This window comes from Crocodylus porosus, unplaced genomic scaffold (assembly GCF_001723895.1).
Source record: "Crocodylus porosus isolate Cpor-Errol unplaced genomic scaffold, CroPor_comp1, whole genome shotgun sequence".
Lineage (NCBI taxonomy): Eukaryota > Metazoa > Chordata > Crocodylia > Crocodylidae > Crocodylus > Crocodylus porosus.
The window spans coordinates 51,989,576-52,007,092 of NW_017728947.1; the positions used below are offsets into that span (position 1 = coordinate 51,989,576).

General features: G+C 41.9%; 1 protein-coding gene across 1 annotated transcript in view; it reads right to left on the reverse strand.

The window, feature by feature from the left end:
- ELMSAN1 (ELM2 and Myb/SANT domain containing 1) overlaps positions 1-11,179 on the reverse strand; it is a 66,464-nt gene extending 55,285 nt beyond the window's left edge. The window contains exon 1 of the mRNA XM_019551853.1: positions 10,398-11,179. The gene's annotated coding sequence lies outside the window, so the exon portion shown is untranslated. The remainder of the gene's footprint in view (positions 1-10,397) is intronic.
- Positions 11,180-17,517: the final 6,338 nt, after the last annotated feature.

The following is a 17,517-nucleotide window of genomic DNA, read 5'->3' on the forward strand; positions in this document are numbered from 1 at the left end:
GGGGGTGTCTGGGGGGCTTCGGGGGAGCGGGGGCGCAGCGGGCTTCACCCGCGCGTCTCTCACAGCTCCGGAGCCTAATTCTATTCACACACACACAGCTGAACAAAGGGATGGGCAAACCGGGTGGCTGCCCAGGGCCCAGGCAGAAAGGGGGCCCAAAATGGTAGTTCTAAAATTATTATCATCATCATCTCTGCCGAAGGGGAGCCCGATATAAAAGTTTACCCAGGGCCACCAGGAGCCTAGGTACGGTGTTACACACACACGTCTCTGTCTCTCCAATTTAGCCCAGAGCCAATTACATAGCTAGCATGTTGTTATATATGCATGCCAAGCAAGGAGTGTTTTGTGACTAGTTCTTTTTTTATTATCCATGGGAACTATCAAAGTATACTGGTCCTTTAAATAGCCTCTCAATGCACATGGCCAGCAGTTGCTGATATTAACAGGTATTTGGGTCAGTGCCTTTGGTCTCATACCTGGTTCCTAATGGCTCTGATAGAGGCGTCTTGTGGAGAAATCTCTGAACTCATTAAACAGCAGTAACAGAGCCAAATGAGACATCTATTCTTGCTCTATAAAATACAACAACAACGTTACTCTAATAGTTGTATCTGCTTCTTTAAGACAGGCCTCAAAGGATTTCTGATCTGTTCTAATGTACATTTTAACAACTATATTTAATCATAGTCAAGCTTATTTCAGTTTAAGAGAAAAATATATCCTAGAATACATGCACACACAAGTAAAATCGTTCATCTTTCACTGTCAGTAAACACTGCGTTGGAGGATTTAATTTCCATGCTCAGATAGTTTATTAATAGTAATTATTATTAATAATAAAATGCTGTGGAAGAACTGTAAACATAGCGAGTCAAGCCTGGATTCTTTTCATGGCTCTTTCACTAACAATGTAATATTTAACATCTCTGGACCATAGCACAAGTCATATGTTAAACTAAGAAAATATACTTACCTTAATAAGTCTTGAGATCATTAGATATGATTAAAAATAACTCATTAGAAAAAGCAGTTTAACAAAATTAAAGAAAAGCCAAAGAAAATGAAAATGTTAAGGAATGGTTCCATATCTGCTTCACACTTAGAACAGTCAGAGACGTCAATGAAAGTCTTGTGCATGAAGCACTCGCAGAATCAGGCTCAACTAATGGATCCTAATTATTGAAGAGCAACAAACAGAAGTAAAAAATTTGTTTGAATATTTCTTTCATACTTCTTTGAAGGCAAGAAGATGGCTGAAAGGCATATGTCTTGCAGTTGCAAGCTCCAAATAAACGTAAAGAGGAACAAAGCCACAAGTTTTACATGCATCTTGAATTGTAACGTCAAATGTAATACAATAATATACAGGCAACCCCCGCTTAATGCTGTTTCGCTATAACGCTCATTTTAAATTGATACCCGTTTCCATTTAGCACTCAGCAAGTTTCATTATAACACTTGCAGTTGCCATCTTGGGTCATTAAAATTTTTGGTTTCGTCTTAACGTTCAGTTTTTCAGGAACCAATTAAGAGTGCTAAGCGGGGGTTGCCTGTAATCAGATTATTAGCTGAATCCATACATTCCCCAGTGTGCTTAAATTAAATCAGAACTGGAAATGTAAGATTCTGCAGTGAGATTTTTGCAAAACTGTAGAGAATATTAGACAATGTCCAAGAATCATGGACAAGTAGGGTTGGAAGGGACCTCAGGAACTCATCTAGTCCAGCTTCCTGTTCAAGGTAGGATCATCTCAGTAGCCTGTTCTAATGCTTAAACACCCTTATAGTAAGAAATGCCTAATATCCAATCTAAATTTCCCTTGCTGCAATTTAAAACTGTTACTCCTTGTCCTGTTTCCTGTAGCCATAAGAAGTTACCAATTTTTGGGATTCCAATTCTTCACCTGTCTAGATGGAGCGATTGATGATTTAAAAATTTATTTTCCAGTTTACTGAGCTTTGTCTTTTTTAACAGTCATTTGAAAAATATTCAAACTAATAATAATATGATTCTGACACAATTAGTGGTAGAATTTTCTGCTGTTTAAGAAACATGTATGTTGCATCCAGTGTGAGTTTTTAAGGGCTAAAGTGTGATCCTCTTACTCAAACAAAAATATTTACAAATACTACCTTCCACTTAAAGGGGTTTACTTCTGGGGTAAGTTACCATTCAGTATCTGTAAGTATTACAGTCTCTCCTAGTTTTCAACAGCCTTTTCAGGCCGCAGGCCAGAAAGACTGAGCTCAGGTAAAAGAAGGGCAGAAGGGTGTTAGGACCAGACTACTACCAAACACCACCAAAGCTCCACATGTCCAAGCTGGATACAAAGGCTCCACAGGCTGGATCTGACCTATATGCCATAGGTTACCACCAAGCCAGGGTCTAGGCTTACATGAGGTCTGCTTTAAATTTCTTGGATGTTGCATTTTTTAATAGTTCTTTGATTCTCAAATTCAAAAAGTTGATAGATAAGCCAAAATTGTTTATAAAATAAATTAAACTCTCACATTTCCATTCGTATACAGTAAAAAGAGCCCTAGTCAATGGAGAATAGCAGGTTTTAATACTGTTTCTAGAATATTTTGCTTCTGCCGAAAAGAAGAAAGCGTACGTAAGTAGCAAATATCCAGAAAAGTTAAAAAAGCCGTCACACTATTAAGGACATATTAGTGCAATGCGAAAGGACAAACATCTCCTTGGTAGCTCCTTCTCATGGTTTGAAAACCATGGATATACAGGCTTTGAAGACCACCTAAATTTTAAGACCAAACTAGAAGAATGCTGCCTGTTCTAGGATCCTGCATTTTGTACTGTGACACTAAAGCACCATTAACAATATTATTTCTGGGCCACAGTGCCCACTCTGGGCAAAGCACTGTCCAAACTCCTGAAGAAGACAGTTTCTGCACCAAGAATTCCAGAGTCCAAAGAAAAACAAAAATATTATGCCTCAGAAATAATTGCTTTCTTAGAACTTTTTAATCCAAGTATTCCCAAAGTCTGTTACAAGCATTTACTATGCCTTAAAATACCCTGTGAGGATACTGTCTCATCAGGCACTGAAAAATTGTGCAATTTGCACAAAGTTCAGTGTTTTGCTGACTTCCCAGCAAGGGGACATTATAGTATGACTATGTATAGAGTACTATCGAGATGCAGTTTGTCAGAAAAAAAAAAATGTAATGAAACAGTTTTCTGCTGGAATTTGTTAATTTACTAAAAGCTAACCATTCTATCCAAACTATAACATTTCAATTAAATTCTAACAGAAAACTACCTTGCTTCCTGCCAGTTTATCCACTTGTTGGCTTTGACATCCCCGACTTCTAGGCCAGGCTCTGGGACACCCACAAGTCAGAATGCTTGGAGTTGCAAAGAAATTAAGCTGCACCAAGAATGTCAAAACATTGGAGTTTTGTTCAGAATTTAAACAAAATCAGTTTTGAAACAGCAATATCTTTTGTTAAATCTTTCACCACCCAAGCCTACTAACCTCTAGGAACTTCAAGAACTTTGCTTTCAGGAAGTACCCAATGAGCAAGGACAATATGTAAGGAAGAAGGAATGAAGTCTGAATGTTGCACTGTCCTGGACTGCTACTTTTATGTTCAAATACTAAACTTTGTATAAAATTGCATTGTCACCTCCAGGTATATAAAAATCAGAAAAAAAATATCTTGATGGGAGGGGAAAAACAAAATGGCTAGAGACAGAAGTTACATATAAACCTGTTTAGGTGATCAGAAACTGGTTTAAACCTGTAACAGAACAGAAGCTCAGTGCAAAACCAGTTTCAAAATGGCTGAAACCAGTTTAAAATAAACCTGGTTGAATGTAATATCAGACTTAACTGGTTTGGGTCAAACCGGTTCATGAAACTTCTGTCCCTGACCCCTTCCTGGTTCAAGTTAAATCAGAGTCTCAGTATGCTTTCCAGCCCTGGGCTGGGCTGTCTGCTCCAGAGAGCAGGGCTGTCCCCAGCCCTCTGCTCCCTAGCTTGGCTGCAACTGTGGACTACAAATCCGAGGCACCTGGAAGCAGGAAGAAGTGATGAGCAACCTTGCAGAGTCCTGCTTCTGTAAGTCTGGACTGCAAATCCTACAGACTTTTGGAGGCAGCAGGAAAAGGAAGTTAATACACAGCCAGAGAGTTGTGCTGTAGTACCCCCACCTCCCCCCCAGCTTCTGGCCTGAACCACTGCAGGCATATGGCTGCATTTCCTGAATCAAAAGTATAAGTCTATTTACTTCTGCTTCAGTTTAATCTGTACAATTTAAACTAACCTGCAAAGACTGAATTGATTCAGCCTCAGGCTTTTTGACTGTCTGTACCTAGTCCATAAGAACTTCAGTGCTGTTAGGTGTAATGGCTAAAAGCTGTCATATGTTCCTCTGAGTATGTCAATGGCAGACCAGGAAGAAAAATTCTAGACACCCTCCAAAAACATTTTCAACTCACAGATATATGAAAGCTATGTTTTAAGCAACTGCGATCAGGAACCTAGAGAAACAATATATCAGAATATTGCAAACTGCACAAAATGGCTGACTCATACAATTATCAAATCCTAAAGGATGATGTAATTCACAACAGATTAGTAATAGGAATGACAAACACAGGAACTTAAATCAGAAGGCTCAGACAGCTACAGACATGTGCAAGACATGAACAAGTTCATAACCAAAGGCAGAAAAGAAGTGGAACATAAGAATTCAGTGAAAATACTCAGCAAACCCAATGATCCTGGAGCAAAGCAGTAGTGCATCTTTTCACTTCAAGCAATACAAATTTGTTCATTATTGTAAACTACTATTCAGAGTGCTGTAACTAAATGAATTGTTACACATCACTCAAGTGACCATCACAAGCAAAGCAATGAAGCATTTCAGCAGATATGGTATCCAAAATTATCTAGTTTCAGAAAAATCAGCTCTTTTGCAGGGAGTTGTGCAATTTATCTGGTAATGGGAATTTAGTCATAACAAGACATCAGACTTCAGCCATCCAAAAGGCAAAGCCATATCAGCATTTAAAATTACTTTGGTAGTTAAAAGGCCTTAACAGCAACCTATTAGGATCTACCCACACTGGTTAGTAGCCGAGTACATGAAGCTCCAGCATTATTACAAGTAGTGGTGGAAAAAAAAACAAACAGGTTGAGAAACACGTAAAACCCAAACCGCAACTACAGACAAGCTAAAAAACTTCCAGAACTGTATCCAGGAGACCCTGTCAGGATTAATTTTTTTCCTCAAAATAAATCATACACTTTAAGCTACACGTTAGCTAAACCCTCATCCATAACATGTTGCATTGGAGGGACATATTCACTACCCCCCCCACACAAAATTGTCACAAACTCAAGATATAAACATGTGTGGAAAACCCTGGAATATATATCACAATGAAACTTGATCAACAAGACAAAAGGAACAAGCTGAAAATCAATCATGACATATCACAAAAGACTCTCAAAATACCGCATTACCTAATTAACCATATCTAAGACAGTATCCTCTCAATACAAGCCAAAGTTGGGCAAGTTCCAACTTCAAACTTCTGCAAGGTATACACAAGACTTTGTATGAAACTAAAGACATGAAAGAACAATGCTCCCAAACTCAGAGAAAAATACCTTTATCTCCAAGCAAGTTAACAGTTAGCTTAAAAAAACCTGGTGTTGATATAAACACACACACACACACACACACACACACACACACACACACAGAGGTGATCAAGACTGTTAAATATGCAAGCAGATTATTCTTCTGAAATAAAAGGTGACAAGAAGGATGTTGCAACAGATAATCATACTGCCATACATCTCTGGAGGCCTAGTAATGTAGAACCATAGAGAGAGAGGGCTGAAAGGGACCTCTGAAGGCCATTTAGTGCAACCCTCTGCTGAGAGCAGAGACAAATGTTGTTTAACCTGCATTTAGAAACTTCCGGTGACTGAGACTGCACATTTAGATCCTCTAGACCAGCATTTCTCAACCCCTGGGTTGCAACCCAACAGTAGGTTGCAAGAATATATGAAAGGGTTGCAAACAAACTTTAAAAATGGATTATCCTTTAATAGAGAAAAACATGACAAACTGGCTTTTCCCTTGCAGGCTGGCAGAGTTCCAGCTGCAAGGGGCTGTTTGGGGCACACTTTGCCCTCCACACACACCCCTTGCCCCACAGAGGGGGGCTGGGGCCTGAGGGTGTGGGGGAGGTGCAGCAGATTGGGAGTGGCCATCAATATTTACAAAGGCATCCCAGTACAAAAAAGGTTGAGAGCCACAGCTCTAGATAATCCTGTTTCCAGTGTTTAACCACCCCCACAGCTGGAAAGGTCTTTCTGATGTCAAACCTAAATCCTGTTTGTTGCAACTGAGGCCCATTATTTCTTACATATGTGGAGGAACAGCACATTATGTCTCCCTTTATTTTTATGCACACAAGACAACAGCAAAGCCAAGAACAGAGCCCAGGAGTCCTGGTTCTTAGTCTACTGCTTAAAATCATTTGTAATATTTAGCCCTCCAGTTGCCTATTTATATTGTAGAACTCAAAATTAATGTTCAAAGAACTTGGAAACAGAGGAAATGGAAGACTGCAGGAAGAAAGTGCATTAGTCCATGATTTACACACAATGTCTTATTCAAATAGCTTATTTTTTCAAGTGCAAATGGACTGGCTGAAGAAGCAGTAAGTGGTACTGGTACAAGGGACTGACTGTCAGAATCAATTATAAAAAGACACAAAAGAAAAAAACCTAACAGTATATGTTCCATGCTACAGAAAAGCCTATATGAATCTACAGCTGAGAAGAGGATGAGGTAGTTTCTGAAGTACCGCAGAAAGATGCAGTGGCACAGTCCAGTGACCAGAGTACAGACCCAGGATCTCTGGAGGGCTTGAACTCACATTGCACGCTTCTGTACTACTGCATCTTGCCTGCTACTGTTACCCATGCTAATTTAAGTATTCCTGCCTGCACCACAAATGTCAACTTAATTTTGCTAGGCAGACTTACCCTACATGCCTGTGAGAAATTCCACTGAATTTCATGGGATTACTGGGAACCTTAAAATTATTTGTCTGCATACGGGTATGCAGGATCGTGGCCTAAGATCTTTTTCACATTGGTTTTCAAGCACAAGATTTAAAAAGAAATATTTCTGTATCACAAGCACAAGCTAGTCACAGAGCATGCATTATTCAGGATTTTTAGTCCAAGTTTTCTGTTTGATTCTAGTAGTGGTGTCACAAAGCAAGTCAGGCAACAGATGCAGGAAAAACTGTATAAGTACATAACAGCTTGATCACACACATCTTAAGATACCCTTTATTTATTTTACTCATACATACTGACAGTTCACCAAAGGTACATTAGCAAGGTTAGTGGGCCTAGCATTTGACCTAAATATTTTGGTTTATAAATCATTTGCAAAGCTCCAGTAAAGTTCTACTTAAAACAAACACATGACTTAGTGCTCTTTGTTCAAGAAAACTGAGTACGTTTTACTTTATGCACTTTATAAGCAATATTTAATTTGCAACATGGGGGAACTTACAGTAATAAACTGATGCATATATACCTCTAAAGTAAAATATTCCTAACAGGGTAGATTTTGGCCCCAAGGTGTTATAAATAACAGTTTTCTCTTTTGTAGCACCTTTCAGAAAGAGAATGTCAAAGCACTTTTTAAGCATAACTCAAGCCTCCTAATGTTTACAAAATAGTACAGGACTATTATTCCCCTTTATAGTTGAAGGAATTGATGGAGAAAGTTGAAGCCCACATTTTAAAAACTAGCTTCTATTTCTTTGGGCCAAACTGGAGACACTTTAGATGTGTTATGTGTAAGAACCACTCACCCACAGATTAAATCAGTAGAAGTTATGGACATCCAGCACCTCTGAAAAGCAGACCTAAATTGTGCACACAAGAATTTAAGCACACCAAATAGCAGGTCCCTTTTCTAAATCTAAGCCAGCAGACTTGTCAGCAGTAAGTCAGTGAAAATAAGGGGTAGAACTGAAACGTCCCAGCTCCCAATTCCTTTCTCTGCCACTGGATAACACTTGCTCTAGACAGCTCTGGCAGGCAGGGCGGCATGCATAGACTACCTTGTCTGGAGGAGCCAGGCTATAACCTCTACAGAGCTTTGTTCCAATTCTCCACATCATTGCTCAATTTGGTTTACACGAAAGGTTAGTCATTGCAGTCACCCAATCACAAATCCCTACATTCAGAATTAATATAAGACCCCTAAAATATTAAACATCTTGTAAATCATGAGGTTATTAAGAAGTAATAAAATATGCATTCTTTTTTATCTGCTTCCTGGTTTTTGTGCCTTTAGGAAAATGGGGGTCATATTATCTGCACCCATACAGGCTAGAAACTCTGTTTTAAAAAGTTGAGACTTGTGCAATCAAAAGATTCCTACAATAGAGGCTTTAAGAACACTAAATATTGAACAACTCCTATAAGAAAAATCTCTAGATTTGGCAGCAGTGTGTTTCCATTACATGTAATCTAGTCCTCTTCTTTATGGCTCCATTATAGTTCTTTTCTGAAGCTTTCATATGTTGTTGCATAACAGCTGAACTATCTCCTTTGCCTCTCCCTCTCCAAACAACAGGATAACTGAATTGTTCATTTTAATGCAACTGATCTCCTTATCCAGACCCTACCTACAGTAACATTTTTACAGTAGAACCCTATGTGAGATCCATCATATTGTATTAGAAGTGACTGCTTCACATTTGCTGGTCAAATGCAAATTCCATAATCTGGCAACACCTTTTGCAATTCCAGATGCCTTGTACAATGTATGGCATCTAGGACTTCCGCAGAGGGACTTCTCCAGGAAGTGCAACATTTTCCTTCTCCATCCCATATCAGGCAGGGCAAGTATACACTTAACTCCACTTCTCTTCACCCTCTGTATTTGAGGTGTTTGGTAATACTTCAGGGAGAAGTGGGGGTCAAAGGGCAAAGAGGAACTTGGCATTTTAGTAAGGAATAAATGCTCTTTTTTAGTATTTGCGATGCAAATCTGTGTTTTGCTCAGCACAGAAGTCTTGTGCAATAGCCTGTGTACACCCATTCGTTCCAACAATGCCTTCCTATGCAATCTCACTGTAATTACACACAGTCATACAGCTGTTGCTACTGCTCTGAGCTACAGTATCACTCTCTAAGCCACTAATCTTAGTCCCTGCATTAGGACATTTTCCCTTTCTCTCTTTACCCTCCCTTTGCTGCTTGCTGACTGCTGTGTTGTGGAGAGGCTTTGCACAGTTTGCAAAATGATAAATCAGGATTTAATCAAGTTCTTATCTTGGCTGTTTTAACATTTTCAACTATTTGTTTTAAAACAAATGCCAAACAAATCCACAGAACCCAGAGTGGGAAAATATCCTGCAAGTCTGCAACCCTGCAAGGTTTTATAAAGCTGAAATAAATCTTTGCTCACATCTATTAAAATAAAAGACTTGTAAGTATTATATAAAGACACTCACATATGTGCGTGGGCGTATTGTGAGCTTTTACTGGTAAACTGACAAGAAACAGTCCTTTTCAGTTACTGTCACATAAAAGAACTGTACAACTAAGAACAGAATGCCAGGCTGTCAGAAATAATGTAGTGAGCTGCTTTTTTTTTCTCTTTAAATATGATTTCAGTCCCAAAAATGGTTGCAATATTTGAAAATCAAGGGCCACCTTGTGTTCAAGCAGTAATTAAAACATATTTAAGCTTCTTTGCTACAAGCATGAGGCATTAAAAGAAAAAAAATCTAGCATGCTTTCTACAACGTACCCACGGCAAAAGCTAAATAAGTGCAGCATATTAGCAGTCTCGCACCGAGTGCCATATATGGAGCAGACAAGTTAAATTTTAACAAAAGCAAAAATTGTGCAAGAGGGAAGGTAAGAGGACAACATCCAACATCTTTAATGCAATGATGTGGCTTGGGGGGAGGGACAAGCGATTTTGATGGACGTTTTTTAAAAGCTTATTTAAAAAAAGACAAAAACCCAACGAGTGCTCTTTGCTGCGTTTAAGGAGAAACGAGAAGGCGGTGTTTCTCAGGAAGAAAGGAACTCGTGTCACTCACGGCACTTCTGCTCGCTCGGGCTCGCTTGTGCCTGGGGCGCCGGGGGGTACAGTCAGCTGCTCCTGTCATTTGGCAGCGCGGGGGTGGCGGGGCTGCAAGGGGACGCGGTCACAAAGAAACTTAGCAGCGGACCTGCCTCCTCGCTCGTCGTCCTGCACCTAGAAGCTGCAGGAAACGCGCCTCTCTCTGTGTAAAGCCCCTGGGGCGGAAACACCCCGACGCTGAAGCTGCTAGAGAAGAAGGTGGGGAGAGAAACTCGTGTGCTCACCTCGGCGGCAGGAGACAGCTCTGGGAAAGGGCGGAGAGGAAACTGACAAACGCAAACTTTGTTTCTTTCTCTCCGGGACTCGCTGAAGGCGTCACTTCCTCGTGCTGCGAGGGCAGGAGCCTCCCGGGCCCCTCCTCCCCTTCCCGCCGCTGTGCCACTGCAGGGCGGGAAGCGCAAGGGAGAAACCCCCGCGCTCCCTTCCCCTGCCCCTGCCCCTGCCCCTGGTGAAGGCCAGGGGAGGATCCAGCCCAGCCGAAGCTGCACCCCGGATTTCCTCACCGAGTGCCTGGTCTGCCCTTAGCCTAGAGAGCAACCTCCTGCTCTCCTAACGCCAGTCTTTGAGGTTTGCCCCTATTCTTATTCGTCCAGCCGTCAGTCGACGTGCTGCTGTCTTATGAGAATAGGTACAGAAAGGTTTCAAAATTTAAGAACAATTTTTCCAACTACTTAGTTGGTCTAACAAAAGATATCGCATCTACCCAAAGAACTTTGTCTGCCAAAGGTTTTTACAGCACCATTCAGAGGGACTCCCCCAAGGCCCCGCAGAGATGAACACGCTGCTTCAGTGGCTGCGCAGGCCAATGTAGAAGGAATTATGTGCTTAGGCCCATGCATAGGTCTCCTACTATAAACAAGCGCATTCAGGGCAGTAGTGATTAGGTTGCGTCTGGCAGAAGTCACAGGAATGTGATCTGCTGACCCACTGAATTTGCTCTAATGAGCAAGGTCAGTATCAAGCAGTGGTGATGTGTAGGGGGTGCGCAGGGGTAGGCGCGTGCACCCCCTGACCGGCCGCACTCGCCACTTAGGCAATGTGCAGGATGGGCAGGCAGGCGTGCTAGTCCCCCCTGCAAACACGGCTGCTTCTGGGAGTGGCTGTTGCAGGATCACCTGGGGGAGAGCCTTCCCTACCCAGTCAGCAGGATTGCTCGCAACGGACCTCCCCCTGGTTGGCAGCCTCGGCCGGACTAAGGCGGCACCCGTCACCCATGAGTATCAAGCATTGGCATTAGTACCTGCGCTGTTTGGAAAGTGTTCTGGGACCTGAATCTTTCATAAAGAGCAGCAGTGGTAACTGAGAGAAGTGGTTTAAGCTTCATACATTTAATGTGAAGGACACAACCTCCTAAAGCAGGGGGTGGCAGTTTTTGGGCAGAATGCCAAAAAACACTCACCTCAACTTGCATAATATTTTGGCGTGCCAGGTTCAGATGGCAGGGGAGCTGCGAGGAGCCTGATCTTGGTTGTGGCAGCGCAGCCCCAGCCCCTTCCCTGCCATCTGCCCCAAGGTGCACATGCCAAGCAAAATGCCTTTGTGTGCCATGATCTGGTACCCCAGGCCTTAAACCAGGTAAGAACATACCAGAGAACAACTTGGCCAGAATGAGAAACTGGGCTTCAGGAAGTGAACTATTTCACATAACAATGCCCATCAGAAGTATGTCAACATCATAATGCAAAAGCTGTACTGTGACAGAAATGTCACAATCCCATTCGATGGTTGCCATTACCCAGAATCCATGTGTGCTATTGTATTTCTGGAGCTGTTTTAACAGTAGGCATCTCTTAACAGTGTCCATCCCATAGGCACTAAGGATTTTCGGGTCCAAATTACAAGATAGTCACCACGAGAACAAATCAGTCATCACAACATGAATAGAAGGCTTTATAAATTGTTTTGTAAATATTTTGGAAGGAGCTCTTCTGTAGTTCCCTGTTGCCATCTCCAAAATCAAATCATCATTTTTTGTTGTTATTATAGCCAAGGTTTGCATAGGTGGCAGACCATGATTCTATCAGTTAGGTAGGAACAAATGTCAATATATATGTACTCCCTTTTGGGTCATTTATTTTAGTACTAAATTAAAACAAAAGACATGAGAAAATTTCCTACAAAACAGTTATATACAATCTTTAAGTGTTTGTAGCCATATCTTGTACTGGAATAACAACAGCTCTTACAACCTTAACAAGTAGGATTATGCTGAGTCACAAATTTGAACCAAAAGATTTAAGATGCAAATACCTACATTCTGCAAAAAGTGGAACAGATATTCAGTAGGTGGCACTCTTTTCACCGAGTCAGAGCTGAACCAATGTCCCAGCCCCTTTCCTCTGTCTGAAGACAGTACGTCCGCATTGTGGAGAGTGTTTTATGCTACTTGACCTGCTATCCTTTGGAATAAACGCCTGAACTCTTTTTGTGCACCATTACACTCTTTGCAAGACAGAGTATTAAACCCCATGATCTTGGCCATGTTTCCCGTCAGGTAGTTGCACTCAACCTACCTAAATTTCTCCTGAATTTTAGATGTTGCAGTCCTCTTCAGCTCCTACCTTAAACTGTTGTTTTGTGTCACTATGCACAGTTAAATGGTTACACTGTTTGCTTTCATATGTGTATGGGAGAAATATTCCTTCCGCCTCCTTTGTCTAATCTAGAGACTGAGATTCAGTTTACTAATGATAGAACAGCTTGAGATTTTAAAGCTGAAAGTTACTATAGATGTACACACTATTATTTTTATACACTTGGAGTTATGCAAGTTTTGTTTTTTAATTTATGTAATTTTTTTTAGTTTCTAATTCTGAAGACTACTTAGGAGAGAATCATTAGAACTATTGGCAAAATTGTACAGTTTAAAATTATATCTTTTAGATGTCTTTTCATCTGCACTATTACAATGGAAGATGTTTATCGGAAAATAGTGTTTTACACAAGAATTATTCTCGTTACAAAGGAAGCTAAATTTCCATTACAAACTCTACATCAATACTCTCTGTCTCAGAATGAATCCAATACACCTGAAACATTGCACATGTGCTCTTATGCTAGAGGAAAAATTTCATGCTAAACTAGACATTTCTTTGGAAGTTGGTTGCAGTTATGATAGGACATCTGGAGATTAAAAGTTTTTTTAAAAAGGTGTTTTTTCCTCTTTTCCGAAAATGTCTTATTGCTAATTTTGCTCTTCATATCTGAAAAATCACTAGAAAGGGAAATTTTACCTTATTTTCTTGAATTCAAGATGGATCAGTTTCTCTGACTAGTTACAGCTCGTTATTTATTTATTAAAAAAACAGTTTATGTCTACAACAGAAACCCCAGGAGCTGACTTCCTCAGAAAGACTTTGTTAGATGAGAGGAAAGGAGAGACATTGTGGTCTAGTCAACAAACCACATGCAACATGGTAGTCATGTTGCTTAAAGCATTATCTAAAGGAGCTCAGATTCGACGGTGTTGACTGATGAGGCTGATACAGAAATCCCTAAAGCAGGAAGTTGTGTGTCAGACTGGAAACCAGAGACTTGTGAGTTCTACTAGTACATTTATTAGACTGTATAGTCTTAGTAGTACTTTGCATACTTTTTTGTGCTTCAATACCCTTTTTCCTAGAAACTCAGAGTACTTTACAAAACTTTGTTATACCTCAGAAAACCCCTGGGGAACATTATTCATATGTTACCACTGAAAATACGGAGATGTTAAATGACTTATTCAAGGCCCATGAGTGATTCAGTGCCAGAGCTAGCATTAAGTCCTAACTTTCAGGTCCATATGACAACTTAATAGGTCCTGTTATTTCATCTATGTCAGAGGTTCTCAAACTGTGGTCCGTGAACCACCACTGGTCCGTGAGCTCCATTCAGGTGGTCCGCAGAAAGGTTGTGGAACAATCAAGAATATCTGTACTTGTAAGGCAAGACTACTGATATTAAAATATGAGCTGTGTGCTTTGATTTGACCCTCAGCAATTTTCAAGTGGTCCACAAAAAAAAAGTTTGAAAACCACTGATCTAAGAAACTTATTTTTTCAAAAACTTCCTCCAATTTGGACTACCTCACTTTTTGGGTGCCCAGCTTGAGACACCTTCCAGGAAATAAGGCACTGTAGGAAAATGTGCTCAGTTGCCATCCTTGTGAAAAGAGAAAATCCCTCAGCTTCCAAAACTGCTAATATGGCTCCTTTAAAAGCACTATATAACCTTAATAATAGTAGGACAACTAGTGTATGTCAGTGGTCTTGTATTTGAAGCTAGTCAGATTTCTCTATATGGGGAAAGCATGAGGAGTTCAGAGAAAGAAGCCAGCTAAGGAACTTGGACCTGGAATGACCTTTGAAATCAAATATATAAGCAGCCTGCTACTTTTCTTTTGATTAGCGGGTGTTTTTAATTAAGAGAGCCATTTCTCATTTGACTCAATAACTCAGCCAAAAATACTGAAACTGTTCATGTTAATGATTTCTTTTAAAAACTGCACAGTGGAAGGAAGTATGCTATGCCAGCTATATAAATATTATATATACCATAATATATACATTATGTACTAAATAATGTTAATAATATATCATTTGTATATTTAGTCCCTCCATCAAGGGATTAAAAAAAACTTGATCTGTGTGCAGAAGGTGTCTGAAAAATCCCATGCTTTAGGGCTTCTGCTGGTCACCTATCAAGGCCAGAAAAAGAAATTCCCCCATGAACACATTACTAGCTTCTAGGATTTCTTCCCTTTCTGTAAAGCAGTAGTTCTCTACCTTTTAAGGCAGACCTTGGAAAATGCCAGCTCTTAGTTTGTTATCATTTTGACTACACAAAAAAAATAGAGCAGTTTCTCTGTTGCAAAGAACTCAAGAGAGACCACAGCAGCTGAGAAGGTTTAAAATTTCCGGGTTTACCTTCTGAATTATTTTTCCACACCTAACAGTGTTAACATTGGGTGATACCCCATAGAACTCTTGAAAGGATCTCAAGGCACCCCAGGATGCCACAGCACCCTGACTGATAACTGCTGGACATTGGCCATGGCCAGATGGAGAAACTTGGCTGTCGTGTATTGGTAATTCTAAAGGTATTAAAAACCTCTTACCTGTCTACCTATTTGGTCTGGCCCATGCACTCAGGGTTAAACCAATTGCCTAATAGAGTCTGGAAGAAATATTTCGCTAGGTCAGATTGACATGGATTGTGGGCTTTTTTGCTTTCCTTTGTATTGTGGGGTATGTTCCTCTTATGTAAGATCACCTGAGTATATCTTAACCTAATTCCCTGCCAGTTGCAAGGCATTGGTGGTGCTGTTGCCTCTTTAGCTCTTTGCCTGTAGATCAATCTGTGGGCAAGGCAAGGGCCCCGAAGGGGACACTTGCCTGCCTGTACATGAATGCCAGGAGCTTGGGGAATAAGCACGAGGAACTTGTCCTCCTGCTTAACACAAATAATTACAACATCATAGGGATAACGGAGACCTGGTGCGACTCCACCCATGACTGGACAGTGGGTATAGATGGCTATAACCTGTACAGGAGAGAGAGAGAGTAGGCAAAAGGGGTGGGGGTATAGCTCTCTATGTCAAGGAGAGCTACTCATCTCTACAAGCCGATATGGGTGACCAGGATGGACAGCTGGAGACCCTCTGGGTTAAAATCCGTGGGGAATGCAGCACAGGGGACACAATGGTGGGAATCTACTACAGACCTCCCACCCAAAGTCAAGAGCTTGACCAGGAGTTCATCAGGGAATTGGCTGAGGCTGCATGCTCCCAGTGCATGGTTGTTATGGCAGACTTCAAATACCCAGACATCTCATGGGAAGAGTGCTCAGCTAAATCCGAGTGGTTGCAAAGCTTCCTCTCATGCGTGGATGACCTCTATCCGACTCAAGGGTAAAGCACTGCCCGACCTGGCACTGGCAGCTGGGGACAACCTAATCAGTGACCTAACGATCGATGGGAAGCTGGGCAACAGCGACCACGAGCTGATTACCTTCACCATCTGCCATAAATCTCCCAAGCCAGTCAGCAGTACAGAAGTCCTTGACTTTAGGAAAGCTGACTTTGACAAGCTCAGGAGGCTTGTCGGTGAGGCCCTAAAGAACAACAACCCTAAGGGGAGGGGAGTTCAGGAAGAGTGGTTACTTCCCAAGGGAGCGATCCTTGATGCACAAGCTCAGGCTATTCCATCTCGAAGGAAAGGCGGCAAAAGGGCACAGCAGCCCCCTTGGCTCTCCAGGGAACTAGCGGACCTCCTGCAACTTAAAAGAAAGGCCTACAAAGGATGGAGGATGGGATACATCTCCAAGGAGGACACTGGTCCAGACCTGCAAGGAGCAAACCAGGAAAGCCAAGGCTGCGACAGAACACCAGGTAGCTACAAGCATCAAGGACAATAAAAAGTCCTTTTTCAAATATGTGGGGAGCCGGAGGAAAAGAAAGGGCAACACTGGACCCCTGCTAAACCAGATGGGGCAACTGACAGCCGACGCCCAAGAAAAAGCCAACCTATTAAATGGGTACTTTGCGTCAGTCTTTTATCAGTCCCATGAGACACCCATGCCCATTACAGGACAGGGAGGCCCAGATGAGGGAGATTCCCTGCCCTCCATCAATGCTGACCTCACGAAGAAACATCTTGAGAGGCTGGACACCTTCAAGTCACCCGGCCCTGACAATCTACACCCCAAGGTACTCAGGGACCTGGCTAGCATCATAGCCCAGCCCCTGGCACGGATCTTCGAGAATTTCTGGCACTCTGGTGAAGTGCCTGAAGATTGGAAGGTCAAGGGATGTTATTGTCATGGGTGACCTAAACCACCCAGACATTTGCTGGGAGGAGCAGACAGCCAGGTTTGACCACTTGCATAGGTTCCTGACTGTATTACAGGACCTTTACCTTATCCAGGAAGTGCACAGCCCCACTAGAGGTAACGCCTTGCTGGACCTGGTCCTGGCCACGGAGGATGACCTGGTGAGGGGACTGCAGGTCCTTGACCACCTGGGCAATAGCAATCATCGCCTGCTGGATTTCATTATCCAACGGAGGGCATCAAGGGCTCACACCAAGGCTAAACCCTTGACTTCAGAAGGGCCAACTTCAATGAGCTTAGGAAACTAGTGGGGGAGGCACTGAGGGCCCAGAAGATAGAGGAGATGGGAGTCCATGAGGGATGGTCATACCTTAAGGGGGCGATCCTCCAGGCCCAAAGGATAAAAGTCCCTGAGAGAAGCAAGGGGGGTAACAGTGCTCAGAAACCCCCTTGGCTCAGCAAGGGCATTCAGCAATGCCTAAGGACTAAAAGGGGGGTTTTCAACCAGTGGAAGGGAAGAGCTATCACCAAGAA